Source organism: Arachis hypogaea, chromosome 20, assembly GCF_003086295.3.
Source record: "Arachis hypogaea cultivar Tifrunner chromosome 20, arahy.Tifrunner.gnm2.J5K5, whole genome shotgun sequence".
Classification (NCBI taxonomy): Eukaryota; Viridiplantae; Streptophyta; class Magnoliopsida; order Fabales; family Fabaceae; genus Arachis; species Arachis hypogaea.
In genome coordinates this window covers 88,221,553-88,239,269 of record NC_092055.1, presented here as the reverse complement: position 1 = coordinate 88,239,269, position 17,717 = coordinate 88,221,553, and the positions used below count along the sequence as shown (strand labels likewise).

At 40.1% G+C, this 17,717-nt stretch overlaps 1 non-coding gene across 1 annotated transcript; it reads left to right on the top strand.

The window, feature by feature from the left end:
- Window positions 1–12,045: 12,045 nt before the first annotated feature.
- LOC112787278 (small nucleolar RNA R71) lies at window positions 12,046–12,152 on the top strand. Its single transcript, XR_003194699.1, has one exon. It is a non-coding gene; the product is annotated as a small nucleolar RNA R71 (small nucleolar RNA).
- The last annotated feature ends 5,565 nt before the right edge of the window (window positions 12,153–17,717 follow it).

Here is a 17,717-nt window from a genome sequence, read left to right as displayed (position 1 = left end):
CTTGTATATTGCTGCTCTTTACACTGAATTTTCATGTTTATATTCATTCTATGTAATTGCAGCTTGATTTTTTTAATTCATATGAAGTGTTTGATTGCTATTTATTTTCCGGGAAAATCCAATTTTAGCCGGAATGCTGCCCAAATTTTTATAAATCTTTTTGACTTTCATTCATGTTTTGATTTTGGAATCTTGAACTCTGTTTTCCTCTGCTTTAACCAAACCATTCATGAATGCCAGGGCATGCATTCTTATCCTCTTTGATTTCCTGGTTCCTAAACTGCAATTTTGATGTTTGATTCCTATTTTTGCTTTCTTTATCTCTATTTGAATCATCATCAAACTATTTTACTTGTTTGAATATGAGTTACCTATAGCTTCTACTTGTGATTACTTGTTACTTGGACTATTTTCATTATGCCTCTTACTTTAACCCATTTTTCACTAACTCACTAATTTTAACTCTAACCAACCTAACCTTTTCAAAACTTCTTTTTTTGCTTTTCTTTCACTTTCTTTTAACATTCTAACCAAGGCATGATGTTAATTTTTCTATTTAACTTGCATTCAATTATATTTTGGATTGTGATTTCTTCTTTTCAGACTTTTCACTCCTATACAATCCCAAATGCACATTTTACTTCACTCATATTCATTATCCTATTGCTCCTTTGCCACTTTGTGTTTTCTTTGATTAATTGCCTATTTGCTTTCCTATTTTTATTCTATCCTGGTTTTCTGTTTTTCAGGATGTCAGATTCCCAGAGGAAAAAGGCAATGCCACTACTGGCAAAAGGAAAAGAGGAGAAGCCTCCATGTCTATCATCGACCTCATGCATGATGCCTCCTTGCTGGAGAAAGCCTTTACCCCGCAGGAGAAGGCCGACCAGCTACTTCCCGCCAATGACTCAGTAAAGTTTACAAACCTATACTGTGAGCTAAAGTATCCGGTGTTTGCAAACTCCAGGAACCTATACCTGGAGCGGACTTTAAAGATCGCAGAAGAACTCCAGCAATACACCTTTGATCAGATCAAACAAAGAGGCTGGTTCTTTCTGGAGAGACCTCTGACTGAGATTAATGCATCTTGGGTTAGGGAATTCTACTGCAACTACTTCAAAAGTTCCCTAGATGCAGTGAACCTCAGAGAGAAGCAGATTCTGGTTATTGAGAAGGCAATAGAGGAGGTTCTGAAACTTCTGCCTAAGACTTATCAAACAGATGGCTATCAGAAAGCTGAGGAAGATATGCGCTTTATGCGTTTTGACTGGGATGCAATCAAGGCGAGGATCGCCCTTGACCCGTCAGTTCCTTGGATCATGGGTCAGAACACCACCATGCCCAAGGGGATCAAACAGATTTACCTGAATGATGAGGCTCGGCTATGGCATCAGATATTCAGCAACTACATTATGCCGAGTACTCACGAGACTAAGATACCAGCCGCTATGATCACCCTCATTTGGTGTGTGATGGAGGGTAAGGCCCTATACCTGCCACGCTTTATCCTTCACTATATGGCCAGGGTCCACGTCCGAGGCACTCTTCGCTTTCCCTATCTGGTTACACAGCTGGGCCGTCGAGCTGACGTGCCATAGAAGGATGCTGATGAGAGGCCACCTGCTGCGGAATGCAAGAAGATTATCCCGCACAGCAGGAACTTCCTGGCCTTGGGCTATAGACCTCCATTCCTGACTGCCACTGCTGATGCTACACCATCTGCCGGTCCCTCTTCCTCCACTGCTGCACCACCTACCCCTGCCACCACTACTGCACCTCCACCTGCCACAGAGCGTGTCTATCATCTGGTGCACCACTTGTTTCGACGACTTGACCAGATGGAGCATCGTAACAAGCGATGCTATGAGCACCTGAAGCTAATGATACGATCTGGTGACATCCCCTCCGAGCCTGATGATGCATGGAAACTTGTCTCTCAACAATTTTCCTTCGGCAAGTATATCGAATTGTCGTCAAGTAAAAACTCACAATAGAGTGAGGTCGAATCTCACAGGGATTGATTGGTCAAGCAATTTTAATTAGAGGAATGTTCTAGTTGAGCGAAGCAGAATTTGGTTTCAGAGTTGCAGGAAATTAAATGGCGGGAAAGTAAATAGCAGAAAATGTAAATGCTGAAAGTAAAGAGCTAAAAATAAATGACAGAAAGTAAATTGCAGAATCTTAAACGGGAATGGGGAAGATGCTCATAAAAGTAAATCGCAGAAATTAAAGAGAATGGGTAAGATCAGAAATGGGGAATTCATTGGGTCTAGGAGATGTTGCATTCTCTGGATCGAGTTCATTTTCATCTCTTCCTCAATCAATGCGTTCATTGATCTCCTTGGCAATCTTAAGTGATCGAATTACAATTCCTTATAATTCAATCTCTCAAATCTTGATCAATAGCCAATTCCTTGGTCAATTGCTCATGAGAAGAGATGAAGTATGGTCACTGATTATACCACATGCATTCCCAAATCAAGTGTTGGTAGAATTATAGTCACCATATTCTTCCAATCCCAATTTGGTCCAACATGAGAAAGTATTTCTAGCATGATCTCTTCATTCCTCTTCCAAGGTTCAGAAGAGATCCAAGTATGAATAGCTTCTTTTCCAAGATAACTACCCAATTGGATGAAGATTGAAAGCTTTCTAGTAAAATCAAGAGAAAAGATAGAAGACGAATAATGAAAACTAATATTGATCCATCAAATTACAACAGAGCTCCCTAACCCAATGAAGGAGGGTTTAGTTGTTCATAGCTCTGGAAATGGAAAACAAAGATAGAAGATACATTCTGAAAAATAAACTAGAAGTGCAGAGTAAATTATACAGAGAGTAGTTCTCAAATTTCCAACTCCCCAAAAAGGCTCTCCTCTAATTCAAAACTACCCCTATATATACTACTCTTCTGATCTTCTAGTTGGTTCTTCAAGTCTTGGATATGGGCCTTTGGATCTTGAGTTTGAAGCAGTTATCCTCTTCAGTGGGCTTAGCTTTACTTGCAGAGAGAAAGTGTGAAGTAGGCAGGGTATTTAGCTCAGGACGTTAGTGGCGTTAACGTTAAGTGAGAGTGTGGGTTCGAGAACGTTAGCGACAATCACCTTTTTTACTAACGTTCCTAACCCAGGGATGATCCACGTTAACTTCAACGTTAGTGGTACCAACGTGACCACTAATGTTGCCTCTAGGTCCTTCGCACACGTTATTGGGACTCACCTTTTCCAATAACGTTGAGAGTCTTCCCTTCCCCCTATGTTAGAGTCCACGTTAACTTAAGTAACGTGGCTCTTAACGTAGGCTTGTCAATCCTTCAAAAATGTTAGTGACACTTACCTTTGTCACTAACGTTCCAAGATGCCCCTACTTCCCACGTTAGAATCTACATTAACTACGTTAACGTGGCTTCTAACGTGGTGATGATAGCCATCTCCAGCGTTAGTGACAAAGGTGAGTGTCACTAATGTTGGCTCATCATCCTTCCCTCCACGTTAGCTTCCACGTTAACTTAAGTTAACGTGGGAGTTAACGTGGCTCATAGTGGCACATTGTGGCTCATTCCAACGTTAGTGACAAAGGTGAGTGTTGATGACATGTCACCATGTCATATTTTTCTATGCTTTTTCATGCAAGAAATTGATAATTAGTGCTTAATTATTGCATTCTTTTGTGCTTAAATGGTATATTTACTTGATCTTTTGATTTGATAAATTTTGTAGGAAATAAGAAGAAAAATAAGCAAAAAGGGCATAAAATAAGCTAAAAAGAAGAAAAGAGGAATTTTGGGCACGCTTTGAAGATTAAGCACGCTTTGGAACCTTAGGCCATGCCTTTAAAAGCGTGGCCCATGACCATGAAGCCTTGGCACATGCATCAATGCCATATGCATGCATGCATGAAAATGTTTAATGCGAGTGGCAAATAACGTTTGCGCCAACGTTTGCTGGAAACGTTGCTCCCCACAGCCTGAAGGGGTATACTTCCAACAAGAATAACATGAGCTACAGAGCTCCAAATGAGGTGATTCCAAAACCATTGGAAAGTAGGAATCAAGAGCTTTCCAAGCATATATGGCACTACATGGTGGACATAAAAATTGAGGGAGAAAACTGCCCCGAAAAGTGCATAAATAGACATGACACCAACCTGTAGTAAGGCCAGCTGACCTCTGCACCTTCGATGGAGTATAACTCGAGCTTTGGAGCTCCAAGTGATGCACTTCCAACAGCATTGTAAAGTAGACATTCAGAGCTTTCCAATGATATGTAATAGTATGGGGTGGACGGCACGTTCGAGCCTCCAAAATTGGCAATATTCCCAACGTTTGTGCCAACGTTTGCCTCAAACGTGAGGTCAAACGTTGGCAACCTTTGAGCATGGAAGAGCACCCCTGATTGATGATTTAAATGAGCCACGTTTGTGCCAACATTTGCCTCAAACATTAGGCCAAACGTTGGCTAGAAGAGCTACTTGGGAAAGGCCACGTTTGAGCTCACGTTTGACCTCAAACGTTGGCTCAAACGTGGATGACAGCAAGGGGCCGATCTACATAATGGGTTTCACGAAGACGTTTGAGTCAACGTTTGCTTCAAACGTTGACTCAAACGTGAATTGCTCAACAATCCAATTTGCACGCAGATTTTTCCTCAAGACCAAGGCCATCCGAATCCATCTTCAACCCAATTCCACTCCAAAGCAAGCAAAGCCCAATTGACATCACTTATAGGCACAAAGATCAGTTAGATTAGGATTTTTCATTTTGGAAATTTAATTTGTTTTCAATTTCATTTTCATTTTCATTTTGCCTATATAAGGCATCATTTTCATTTTTAGAAGGAGGCGAGCTCCATCAGAGAGCAGTAGGGAGCATTAGGATTTGAGAGTTTCCTTTCTTAGTTTTTATTTTTGTTTTGAATCTTGGGTTGAGAATTGAAGAAATTTTGTTTCAATCTCACCTTGAGAATTCTCTCTGTTTACTTGTCTGCATAATTTCAAGGAATTGAGATTTGGATCTAAATTTTCTTTACTGCTTTCCTCTCTATTTTCTTCTGCAATTATTCTCTGTTGGATCAAGGAAGGAATTGAGATCGAGACTTGGTCTCTAGTCTCATCCAACCCCTGAGATCTTCAACTTTCCTTTAGTTATTGCAATTGAGCTGCATTTCACTTTCTGTTTGGTTCCTTAATTCAATTTACATTAAGCTTGCTGTAAATCTCATTTACATTTCCTGCACAATTTTAAATTCCTCTGCAATTGCTCTAAATTCTGATTCACTGAAATTTTGCTTCTCTATTTACATTGCTCTCAGTTTACTTTCCAGCAATTTAAGCTTTCTGCAGTTGCTCTAAGCCTTGATCTATTGCTTTATTTAATTTCCAGCACCCACTCCCATTTACATTTAATGCAATTTACATTTCTTGTCATTTAAGATTTTGCCAATTTACATTTCTTGCTCTTTAAGTTTCTGTCCAATTTACTTTCTGCAATTTTAAATTCCTTGTTATGTACATTCTATTGGCTACAAATTCACACAATTCACTCAATGATAGCTTGACTAAACTAATCACCCACTAAAGTTGCTTGATCCATCAATCCCTGTGGGATCGACCTCACTCTAAGTGAGTTTTACTACTTGATGCGACCCGGTATACTTGCCAGTGAGTTTTAGGTGTTTTGGAAATTCATTTTTCCACAAAAACACCATCAAGTGTCACTAACGTTGGCGATTGTTTGCTTTCTCTATGTTAGCTTCCACGTTAACTTAGTTAACGTGGGAGTTAACGTAGCTCAAAGTGGCTTAGTCCAACGTTAGTGACAATGGTGAGTGTCACTAACGTTGGCCATTCTTTTGCTTCCCAACGTTAGAGTCCACGTTAACTAAGTTAATGTGGAGGATAACGTGGCCAATATGAGCTTCGTCCAACGTTAGTGACAAAGGTGAGTGTCACTAACGTTGGCTCCACTTTCTTTCTTCCACGTTAGAGTTCACGTTAACTTAGTTAACATGACTCTTAACGTGGGCTATGATGGCTTCGAGGACGTTATTGGCGATTACTTTTCTCATTAACGTTGCAAGCTAGCTCCCATTCCACGTTAGTGGTCACGTTAGTTAGACTAACGTGGCTGCTAATGTGGTTCTTTCTTGCTTCCTTTGTGCTGAAATCAAGCAATAAAGTGCATCAAAGTTCTAATCCACATCATGAGACATGCATCATCTAATTTGTCATATAATTCATGCATAATTCTCATGAAACCATGTAAAGTGCACCATGTTTGCTTGAATGAAGATGTAAATAAAATTCTACCCAAAACTTGCTTATTTCCTAAGAAAATACATGAAACTACCCTAAAACAGAAAAGAAAAGGTCAGTGAAATTGGCCAAAATTCCCCGGTATTACAACACCAAACTTAAAGCTTGCTTGTCCCTAAGCAAGTACTGGAACAAGAGAATGATGAATGAAATGCCAAGAGAAATGAGTCATTATTGTGGAAGTTATGTCCTTGGTTTTATGGTGGTTTCATGCATAGCAACTTAGGTTCATTCCTTCACTGGCTTTCAGACCTTTATCATGTCCTGGAATACCCACTTGACTGCACCTTATGAAACTTTTATTCATTGATCCTTTTTGTCATTTCAGGGCTTATTTGTGTTCTTAGACTAGGTGCTGTGTGAGGGGGCAGCTCTTTAAGATAAGCTTTCAGCCAGCACTCCTGAATCAGTTAGTTCAAGGTGCTAGGTGTTGAGACACCCGTAAGGGCTTACTCCCTCAAGTCTCTTTCCCCCATACATACACACCACAGGCACATGGTTTGTTATTTTCTTTCTTGAGACCTTGGTGTCCAGCACCTCTTTGGGTTACTAAGTGTTCTGTAGCAAAGGTTACTCTTGATAATGGACTTTCAACTGATAATCCCGAGTTAGTTAACCCAAGTTACCAAGTGATAAGGCACCCCTAAGAGCTTATTCATCCAAGTAAATCCCTTACACAGGAACACCACAGACACTTGCCCCAAGATTCAAACCCTTGGTGCCTAGCCTCATTTCTTACTCTTTTTCTTTTATTCTTTAACTTTCATTTTTTTCTTTCCCTTTTTCTTATTGGGATCTGGTTATTCAGCTAGTCTCATGGGGTGTGTTTCAAGCATATGATTTAGGACAGATAGTTGCCTTCCCACCTTATTGGTAAACCAACTTAGCTAATCTATTACCACACCACAAATCTAGGAACTTACTCCACAATATGAACTCCACTCTGGTCTTTTATAACACACATTCTCTTTTTATTTGATTAAAAAGGAGACAAGCAACACAACAAGCAAGATGGGATTGAAAACAGGCAATTTGACTAGCAATCATAGACCTAAGCAATGAAAAACTTAAAGGCATAATTCAAAATCCTAACTACCATGGAACATGTTCTATTTTATACATGATTTTCCTCATTTAAAGCTTGAAAAATATGGATCAAAGAGGGAACTCCACCACCTTTTACTCATGGGGTTGCGCATGCTCTTCCTCTTGCTTGTCTTCTTGGTGTTTTTCTTGAGTGCTTGTACTCCCACTTCCCTTGCCTTTTCCAATCAACTTCTTCCAAAAACCAGCATCTTCTATCTTCTTTTTCAGTGTTTTCCTTCTGCTGTTTCACCTTCCTTTCCTTTTGTTCTGTGAAATCTTTTTGGACCTCATCATACCTAGGGATTGCAGAGTGTAGATTGTGCATATGACTAGACATATAGTTCAACTTAGCTTTAGTGTTTATGTTGAACTCCTCCCTATGTAGTTGCTGTCCTTCATTAAGTACACTGAACTCATTGAATGCCTTCGTCTGAGCTAGCTGGCATTGGTTGAGTTCTTGAAGGCGCTTATCTTGACGCTCTTGCCTTTCAAACACTTGATTGATGGCTTGAGTGAGCTGGGAATAATGTTCCATTTGCTGTTTTTGCCACTCCCCTTGTTGATTCATCCAATTAGAAAGGATCTCTTCTTGACGGTCCATCTTTTGAGCTTGAATGTGCAGTTGTTATTCTTGTCCCTCCATATAACTCCTTGCTAGTTCCTCAATGGCTCCATGAATGTGATTTAGGTTTATGTTGGTTGGGTCATAATATTCTCTTTGTTGGTGTTCTTCCTGATGAGACTCTTCTTGGTGAGCTCCTCCTTTTGGTTTTGGCTTTCCTATGTGAGGTCTTCTTTGTTGTTGGGCTGGTGTCACATGAGTTAGACGCTGAAATGTAATTATCCTCCCAGGATTTAACCAATCTGGGTTGCTATCCTTGAAGACAACATTGGCCTTCGTGCACAGTCTGAGGATAGTGCTGGTGTACCAAAGCCTGGCACCCGAATCAATCTTCTCAGCTGACTCTTGAATCTCCTCAGCTATAAGTTCATGCACATTGATATCTCCACCTTGTACTAAGCAATGTACCATAGTAGCTCGAGTGACGTTGACCTCAGAATTGTTCGCTGCTGGGAGGATAGATCTCCTAACGAGTTCAAACCATCCCTTGGCTTCAGGGCTGAGGTCTCCTCTCTTGATGAACCTGGGTCTCTTATCCACATACGTTTCCCACTCAGCTCCTATAACACATATATCATTCACAATTTGTTCGAGTTCATCATCGTCAGGGCTCTTGCTTACTCTTGCTTGATAACCAAGCTCATTAAAATGTGGTGATTTCAACTGAAGAGTTCTTGTTACAGCATTGGGGTTGAAGTCCATCTCTCTCTCTCTTACGTAACTTTTGAAGGTGGGAGCCTTGGTTTTGTCTTCTCTAACCATATTTGCATAGAACTCTTTGATGAGGTTTGCATTTATCTTCTCCTCCGGGTTCGTAAGCCTTTGCCAACCCCTTTGTTCAATCTTCTCTCGAATCTGTGCGCACTCATCCTCGTCAATTTGGAATGTTAACGCATGCAGTATCTTCTTGAGCTTTATCTGTTCAAATTCAAGTTCATGAAATGTAGTTTTGAATCTCTTCTCATCGAAAGGACTGCTCTCCATTAGTTCCTTCCTCTTTTGCCTCTTGGAGCTTGATGATGCCATGAGTTTGAGTTGATGTGTGAAGAGGGTGGAAGGTAAGGATAGATGAGGAATTCAGTTGGTTAGGACAAGGTGTGATGAAGGGATTTGGATGCCGAAGGTGTGTAGTGTGAGGAATGGGAATTGGAATGTAAAGGGAAGTATGGACTAGGACTCACTTATATAGGGAAGTGATGAGTGAATGAAAGGTGTGGATTGATGGGGTGGTTGTGTGATGGACGGATGGAGTTTAGCATGGGGTGAGCACAAGGATCACCAAATTTATGATGGGATTGGTTCGGTTTCCAAGCTTGTTCTTCTTCCAATGTTGCATGGCAACCATTCCCAATGCATTCCCCTTTGAGACACGTGTGAAATACTCCCTTTTTGTGGTGGCCGAATCTTCCTTTCAATTGTCCATCAATTTTCCTACGAAGCAAGAAAAAGTGTAATTATTAATTGTGTGGATAGTGGCAGCAAAATAAAAATGGGAACAACTACCACTTTTTTTTTAGTTTTTGTTTATAACTAACTAAGTAGTATTCATGAATGCCAACCAACTGATTAACTGAATGTGTCCGTGTATGCAACATTGGTGACACCATGGGTGACACCAAACTTATTTTGTGGCCATGTGATGTAAGATTTTTGTTCAAGGCTTTAAGAGTAATATCACAATTATGCTCTCTTAGTATGCCTTGAACACCAAACTTGTTCTTTACTATATGCTGCATAAAAGGATTCATTCAAGTGTATGTCAGGGTTGGTTTGGAATTAATGAACCTTGCATTATTAACTCTTCTAAAAGCATGTAAAACATGGGTTGCCTCCCATGAAGCGCTTCTTTAGCGTCACTAGCTTGACATTTTTTCCTTTGTCAGGGTGGCTGGTAGTGCTTCAAATCCTCCCCCCTTGTAGTAAATCTATCTCCATTGGCTTCATCAAGGATTTCCACATGTTCTGGGGAGAGAACTCTGTTGATGGTAAAAACTTTAGGTAGCTGAGATGGGATGGTGGGGAGATCGGGGGGAATAACTGGGAAGTACGCTGAGATTACTTTATCCCCTGGAGAGAAGTCTTCTGTAGGGATCTTCTTGTTCCTCCACCTCCTTGGTACCTTCTTCTTTGTTCCTTTTGATGTTGCCTTGCTCTTTGTGACCTCCTCTTCCAAAGAGATTTTGTTGCTAGTCTCATATAACTCTGGTGGTTTAGGTTCCTCCTGATTTTCCTTGAGCTGTGTTAGCTTCTGAACGCCTTGTTCATCAACTAAGGGGATTCCCAGATGTGCTGGTTGTGCTTCAGTGCCTGTTTCTTCCTTCAGTATCTCACTGTGATCTTTGCTTGGTTCTTTGTTCTCTTGATCTGTTTCTTGTGAGGGCTTGAAAACATTGAAAGTGAGTTGTTCATCATGAATCCTCAAAATTAGCTCCCCTCGCTCCACATCTATAAGTGCTCTGGCTGTAGCTAGGAATGGTCTTCCCAATATGATTGGGTGGAGGTGACTCTCTTCCATGTCCAAGATGACAAAGTCTGTGGGCAGGAAGTATTTTCCAACCTTCACCAGCACATTTTCAACCACTTCTACTGCTTGTTTTTGAGTTTTGTCAGCCAGCCTGATAACTACATCTATGGGTATTATCTCATTAATCTGTAGCCTCTTCATAAGTGATAAAGGCATTAAGTTGATGCTTGCTCCCGGATCGCAAAGTCCTTTATCAAACATTGTTTCTCCTATGGCACAGGGGATGTGAAAACTCCTAGGGTCCTTCCTTTTTGTAGGCAGCTCTGGTTGAATGAGAGCACTGCACTCCTTGTTTATCACTATGGTTTGTCCTCCCTTGGGTGAGCTTTTCCTGGTCAGCAGCTCCTTCATATACTTGATGTATGAGGGCATTTGTTGGAGAGCTTTGATGAATGGTATGTTCACATGGAGAGATGCAAATATGTCAAGAAACCTTGAGTATAGTCTCTTCTCTACACAGCCATTTAGTAATTGGGGAAAGGGTGCATAAAGTCTCAACAGCTCCTTCTGTGTCAGCTCCTTCTGTGTAATTGTGGTTTCTTGATGATTCTCCCCCTGCTTTCCTGCTGAAGTATCTTCAGGTTGTTCTAATGGGTTGTTCAGCTCTTCCTTAGTCTCCTTATTACTTATAGTAACCATCTTGCAATCTTCCCATCTGACTTTCTTTGCTTCACCTCTCGGATTTTTCTCTGTGTCACTTGGGAAGCTATTAGTAGGTTTGGAAATCTGCTCGGAGAGGTATCTCACTTGAAATTCCAGCCTCTTGATGGTGTCTCCCTGATTCTTGATATTGGCTCGCACCTCCTCCTTGAATACCTTATTATCTTGAATCTCTTTGCATATGCCCTCAAGTAGAGTCTCAATTCTGGAGAGTCTATCTTCAGATGATGGTGAGTTGAGAGTGGATGGATGAGTTGGGTTATTTTGGTTTTGGTATGGATGGGGAAAGGTGTTGTTAGGGTGATGTTGATATGATCTTTGTGTGGAATGTTGGTGAGCCACATGGTTGTTGGGGTTATGATGTCTCTGATCTTGGCCTTGATCCTGTTGATTTCCCCACCCAAAGTTTGGGTGATTCCTCCAACCAGGGTTGTAGGTCTTGGAGTATGGGTCATGATTTTGCCTAAGTGAATTCCCAATGTAGTTGGCTTGCTCCTGACTACCCTCTGCTTCTTCATCCTCTCCTTCTTGGTTTGTTGATGAGGTGGTGATTGCCGCTACTTGGTTCCTCTCCATCTTCTTGGTGAGGTCAGCTAATTACTTGGTAATGAGCTTGTTTTGGGCCAGCAGTGCATCCACATTGTTTAGCTCCATCGCTCCTCTAGTGTTGCCTCTTTCAGAAGCATAGAAGTAGTCATTCTCAGCTACAGTCTCAATGATATCTATGGCTTCTTCAATTGTCTTCTTCTTGTTCAGAGATCCCCCGGATGAATGGTCTACTGCCTTCTTTGATTCATAAGAAAGGCATTAATAGAAAATGTGTAGCTGCACCCATTCATTGAAAATATCTGGTGGACACCTTCTTGTCAGGTCCTTAAACCTCTCCCATGCTTCATATAGAGTCTCACCATCTTGCTGCCTGAAGGTTTGCACCTCAGTTCTCAGCCTGTTGATCCATTGAGGAGGATAGAATCTTGCCAAGAACTTGTTCACCACCTCTTCCCAGGTTGCTAAACTCTCCTTTGGAAAGGACTCTAGCCATTTAGACTCCTTGTCCTTGAGTGAGAAGGGAAATAAGAGTAATCTATAGGTGTCAGGATGAACACCATTAGACTTCACAGTATCACATATCCTTAGGAAGGTGGTTAGATGTTGATTGGGGTCTTCTTGGACACTGCCTCCGAATGAACAATTGTTCTGAACAAGGGTGATGAGCTGTGTCTTTAGTTCAGAGTTGTTGGCATGTATGGTTGGCCTTTGGATGCTGCTTCCGCAATTTCCTAGGTTTGGGTTGATGTAAGAACCCAGAACCCTTCTCTCTTGTCCAGCCTGATGGGCTGGACCTTCTCGGCCATGGTTGTGAGCCTCTTCTTCATGATGGTTCTCCATATTCTCGTCCATATCTGGTTCAAAGTACTCCTCCCTTCCTCAGCACCAACTACTCTCTTTCCTCTTGCTTCCCTCCTTAATCTAAGGAAGGTCCTCTCAGGTTCAGAATCAAAAGAAGTTGAAGCCCCGCTTCTTCTCCCTATCATACAACCAACAAGGCACAAGCAAGGAAATAGATGCAGAACGTAATTTCTACAGAAACACTGTTAGTGTGAGTGATGCAATATATCAAACAGTTAGTGGGTTAGTGGACTGAATTGTAAACAACTAAGAAAATGGGTAGGGGAAAGGGAAGAAAATAACTGAACAGAAAGTAAATTACTCAAATGAACTTAAATCAAACAAAAGAAAAATGCTCAATCTAGTTATCCTCCAATCTAATCATTGTTGATACAAAATCAATCCCCGGCAACGGCGCCATAAACTTGATGCACGGAAACTTGTCTCTCAACAATTTTCCTTCGGCAAGTATACCGAATTGTCGTCAAGTAAAAACTCACAATAGAGTGAGGTCGAATCCCACAGGGATTGATTGGTCAAGCAATTTTAATTAGAGGAATGTTCTAGTTGAGCGAAGCAGAATTTGGTTTGAGAGTTGCAGGAAATTCAATGGCGGGAAAGTAAATAGCAGAAAATGTAAATGCTGAAAGTAAAGAGCTGAAAATAAATGACGGAAAGTAAATTGCAGAATCTTAAATGGGAATGGGGAAGATGCTCATAAAAGTAAATCGCAGAAATTAAAGAGAATGGGTAAGATCAGAAATGGGGAATTCATTGGGTCTAGGAGATGTTGCATTCTCCGGATCGAGTTCATTTTCATCTCTTCCTCAATCAATGCGTTCATTGATCTCCTTGGCAATCTTAAGTTATCAAATTACAATTCCTTGTAATTCAATCTCTCAAATCTTGATCAATAGCCAATTCCTTGGTCAATTGCTCATGAGAAGAGATGCAGTATGGTCACTGATTATACCACATGCATTCCCAAATCAAGTGTTGGTGGAATTATAGTCACCATATTCTTCCAACCCCAATTTGGTCCAACATGAGAAAGTATTTCTAGCATGATCTCATCAATCCTCTTCCAAGGTTCAGAAGAGATCCAAGTATGAATAGCTTCTTTTCCAAGATAACTACCCAATTGGATGAAGATTGAAAGCTTTCTAGTAAAATCAAGAGAAAAGATAGAAGAAGAATAATGAAAACTAATATTGATCCATCAAATTACAACAGAGCTCCCTAACCCAATGAAGGGGGGTTTAGTTGTTCATAACTCTGGAAATGGAAAACAAAGATGGAAGATACATTCTAAAAAATCAACTAGAAGTGCAGAGTAAATTATACAGAGAGTAGTTCTCAAATTTCCAACTCCCCAAAAAGGCTCTCCTCTAATTCAAAACTACCCCTATATATACTACTATTCTGATCTTCTAGTTGGTTCTTCAAGTCCTGGATATGGGCCTTTGGATCTTGGGTTTGATGCAGTTATCCTCTTCAGTGGGCTTAGCTTTACTTGCAAAGAGAAAGTGTGAAGTAGGGAGGGTATTTAGCTCAGGACGTTAGTGGCGTTAACGTTAAGTGAGAGTGTGGGTTCGAGAACGTTAGTGACAATCACCTTTTTCACTAACGTTCCTAAACCAGGGATGATCCACGTTAACTTCAACGTTAGTGGTACCAACGTGACCACTAACTTGCCTCTAGGTCCTTCGCACACGTTATTGGGACTCACCTTTTCCAATAACGTTGAGAGTCTTCCCTTCCCCCTACGTTAGAGTCCATGTTAACTTAAGTAACGTGGCTCTTAACGTAGGCTTGTCAATCCTTCGAGAATGTTAGTGACACTTACCTTTGTCACTAATGTTCCAAGATGTCCCTACTTCCCACGTTAGAATCTACGTTAACTACGTTAACGTGGCTTCTAACGTGGTGATGATAGCCATCTCCAACGTTAGTGACAAAGTTGAGTGTCACTAACGTTGGCTCATCATCCTTCCCTCCACATTAGCTTCTATGTTAACTAAGTTAACGTGGGAGTTAACGTGGCTCATAGTGGCTCATTGTGGCTCATTCCAACGTTAGTGACAAAGGTGAGTGTCACTAACGTTGGCGATTGTTTGATTTCTCTACGTTAGCTTCCACGTTAACTTAGTTAACGTGGGAGTTAACATTAACTTAGTTAACGTGACTCTTAACGTGGGCTATGATGGCTTCGAGGACGTTATTGGCGATTACTTTTCTCATTAACGTTGCAAGCTAGCTCCCATTCCACGTTAGTGGTCACGTTAGTTAGACTAACGTGGCTGCTAACGTGGTTCTTTCTTGCTTCCTTTGTCATGAAATCAAGCAATAAAGTGCATCAAAGTTCTAATCCACATCATGAGACATGCATCATCTAAATTGTCATATAATTCATGCATAATTCTCATGAAACCATGTAAAGTGCACCATGTTTGCTTGAATCAAGATGTAAGTGAAATTCTAACCAAAACTTGCTTATTTTCTAAGAAAATGAATGAAACTACCCTAAAACAGTAAAGGAAAGGTCAGTGAAACTGGCCAAAATGCCCCGGCATCACCTGACACGCCATCCGAGGCATCTGAGGAGGAGGCGGATGCGCCCGAGGCAGAAACCCATCCCCAGGGAGAGGCAGAGTAGGATGCACCACAGGTAGAGGTCCCACATCAGATCCAGGCTGTAGATCCTGAGATCCCCATTCAGACAGCCCCTCCTCTACAGCAGCCAAACCCCCAGCCAGCCACCACAGAGACACCAGCTACCATCCCTTCCAGTGATGACACCCCTTCACACCCTGCTTGAGTGAGCATCAGGGACGATGCTTCATTTTAAGTGTGGAGAGGTCGCCATCTCTGGCATATTATTTTGGTGAACCACTACAGACTCTTTTTCTTTTATTTTGGATATTTTTCTGTATTTTTCTCTTTATATTTATTTTTATTTTTTTCTGAGTACTTATACATTGCTACTTTTATGTATTTTTACTCTATTTCTGCATTTTGCACTTTAATTCATATTTTTAGTTATTTAGTTTAGTTGCAATTCTAACTTATTAGTTATAGAAAATTGTGGATTAATTTGTATAGTTTACCCTTTTTAGCATAAGATAGCTTAGTTTAAATTGAAAATATAAAAAGGAAGTAAACTAGAAACTTGAACTTAATAGAAACAATCCACACACCTTGTATATATAGAATTACATGTTAGTTAGTTAACAACATTTCATCAAGGAGGAACACTAGAACTTTAAAGCCACCTTAAGTTTTACATTGTGAATAATGGGAATTTTTAACTAAACCTGCATGACATACATAACTGATAAATGATTTTTGAGCTAGAGAATATACAGCCTGTGAGTTTTGAGCTTAATTGTATGGTTACATTTAAACCATAATTTTTATTCTTGTGTGTTCTGCCCTTTTTATTTATTCTGATGTTCTTTACTTTGTTTTAATCTATATGTCCAATTATAGAATATAGAATATAGAATATAGATATGCATACCAAAAGAGTGATTGAGGCCATCATTTGATTTTAGCTCCCTTATCCCAAATTAACCTACCTTTCACATCACCCTTGTTAGCCCCCATGAGCCTTTAAATCCCCTTTTATTCTATTAGCCACACTACTAGCCTTAAGCAGAAAAACAAAATAAAATCCCAAGTTGAATCCTTGGTTAGCTTAAGATACAAAATTATGAATAGTTTAAAATGTGGAAAACCTATTAGGAACATGGATGATAAAAACAAAAGGTAGAAGAGTTGAAAAGAATAAAATAACTCAAACTAAGAAATTTCTGGGAAGCATGCTCATGAGAAATCAAAGTGATTAAATTACCATGTGCATTAAAAAAAACATAAAAATTTCAGTATTTAATAAAGGGGATACAAAAGAATTCCCCAAATGCAAAAATAAAAGCAATGCACATGGAATAAGAACAAAAGTTGAAACATGAGCTTGTAACATCCAAAAGTGGGAAAAATATGGGAAAATAGGCAAAGAAGTTTTGTTTTACTAAGTATGTATGTTAGGTGAGATCTTAGTCTAATTAAGGATTCACTTATTAGCTCACTTAGCCTTATACATATATCCTTACCTTTACCTTGGCCCCATTACAACCTTAATTAAAGACCTCATGATTTTTGGTATGACTGTATTCTATAATAGTTGATTGGTTAGATGAAGAACAAAGTTATAGAAAGGAAGAATAAAAAGAGGAATAGAGTGATTAACCCAATAAACACTGAGTGACTAGAGAGTAAACAAAAATCCAGTGAGGGTTCAATAGCTCATTAACATTTATCTCTGTTTGAATTATCTAATTGTCTTGCAAGTTCACAAAATGCCTTTTTTCTCCCATCTCAATTGTAAAATGCTTATTGATTATCTAAGGCTTGGCTATATATACATATATGACTCCTTGAGAATGTGAATTAATTCAACTACCTGTAAGCTTTATATATGAGTAAATAAATTAGAATTGCATGATGCATTTAGGTAGTTGCATTTAGATTAGATTGAATTGCATGACATTCCATCACTTTAACCTTACTTATTACCTTGGATTTAGCATGAGGACATGCTATTGTTTAAGTGTGGGGAGGTTGATAAACCCATATTTTATTTGAGTGATTTATTCAATCCTTCACCCACTTATTCATATTAATTGCATGGTTTTACTTTCCCTTCCTTATTATGTGATGTATGTGAGAAACATGTTTCCTATGCTTTTAAATTAATTATTTTAATCACCTTTAATTCCATTCAATGCCGTGATTAGTGTGTTGAGTAGTTTTCAGATCTTCTAAGGTAGGAATGACTTAAAGGATGGAAAGGAAACATACAAAAATGGAAGAAAAGCACAAAACGGAGCTTCTGAAGAAAATGGCATCCACGCGATTGCATGGGCGACGCGGACGCATGCCAAGTGCAAAGAAGCAGCGACGCGGCCGCATGACTGACGCGACCGCGTGGCAAGAAAAGCTCCGAATGGCGCGACCGCGTGACCCACACGGACGCGTGACAGAGGCCACGCACCAGAAATTGCAGAAAATGCTCCCAGCGATTTCTGAAGCCCTTTTTGGCCCAAATCTAAGTTCAGAAGGCAT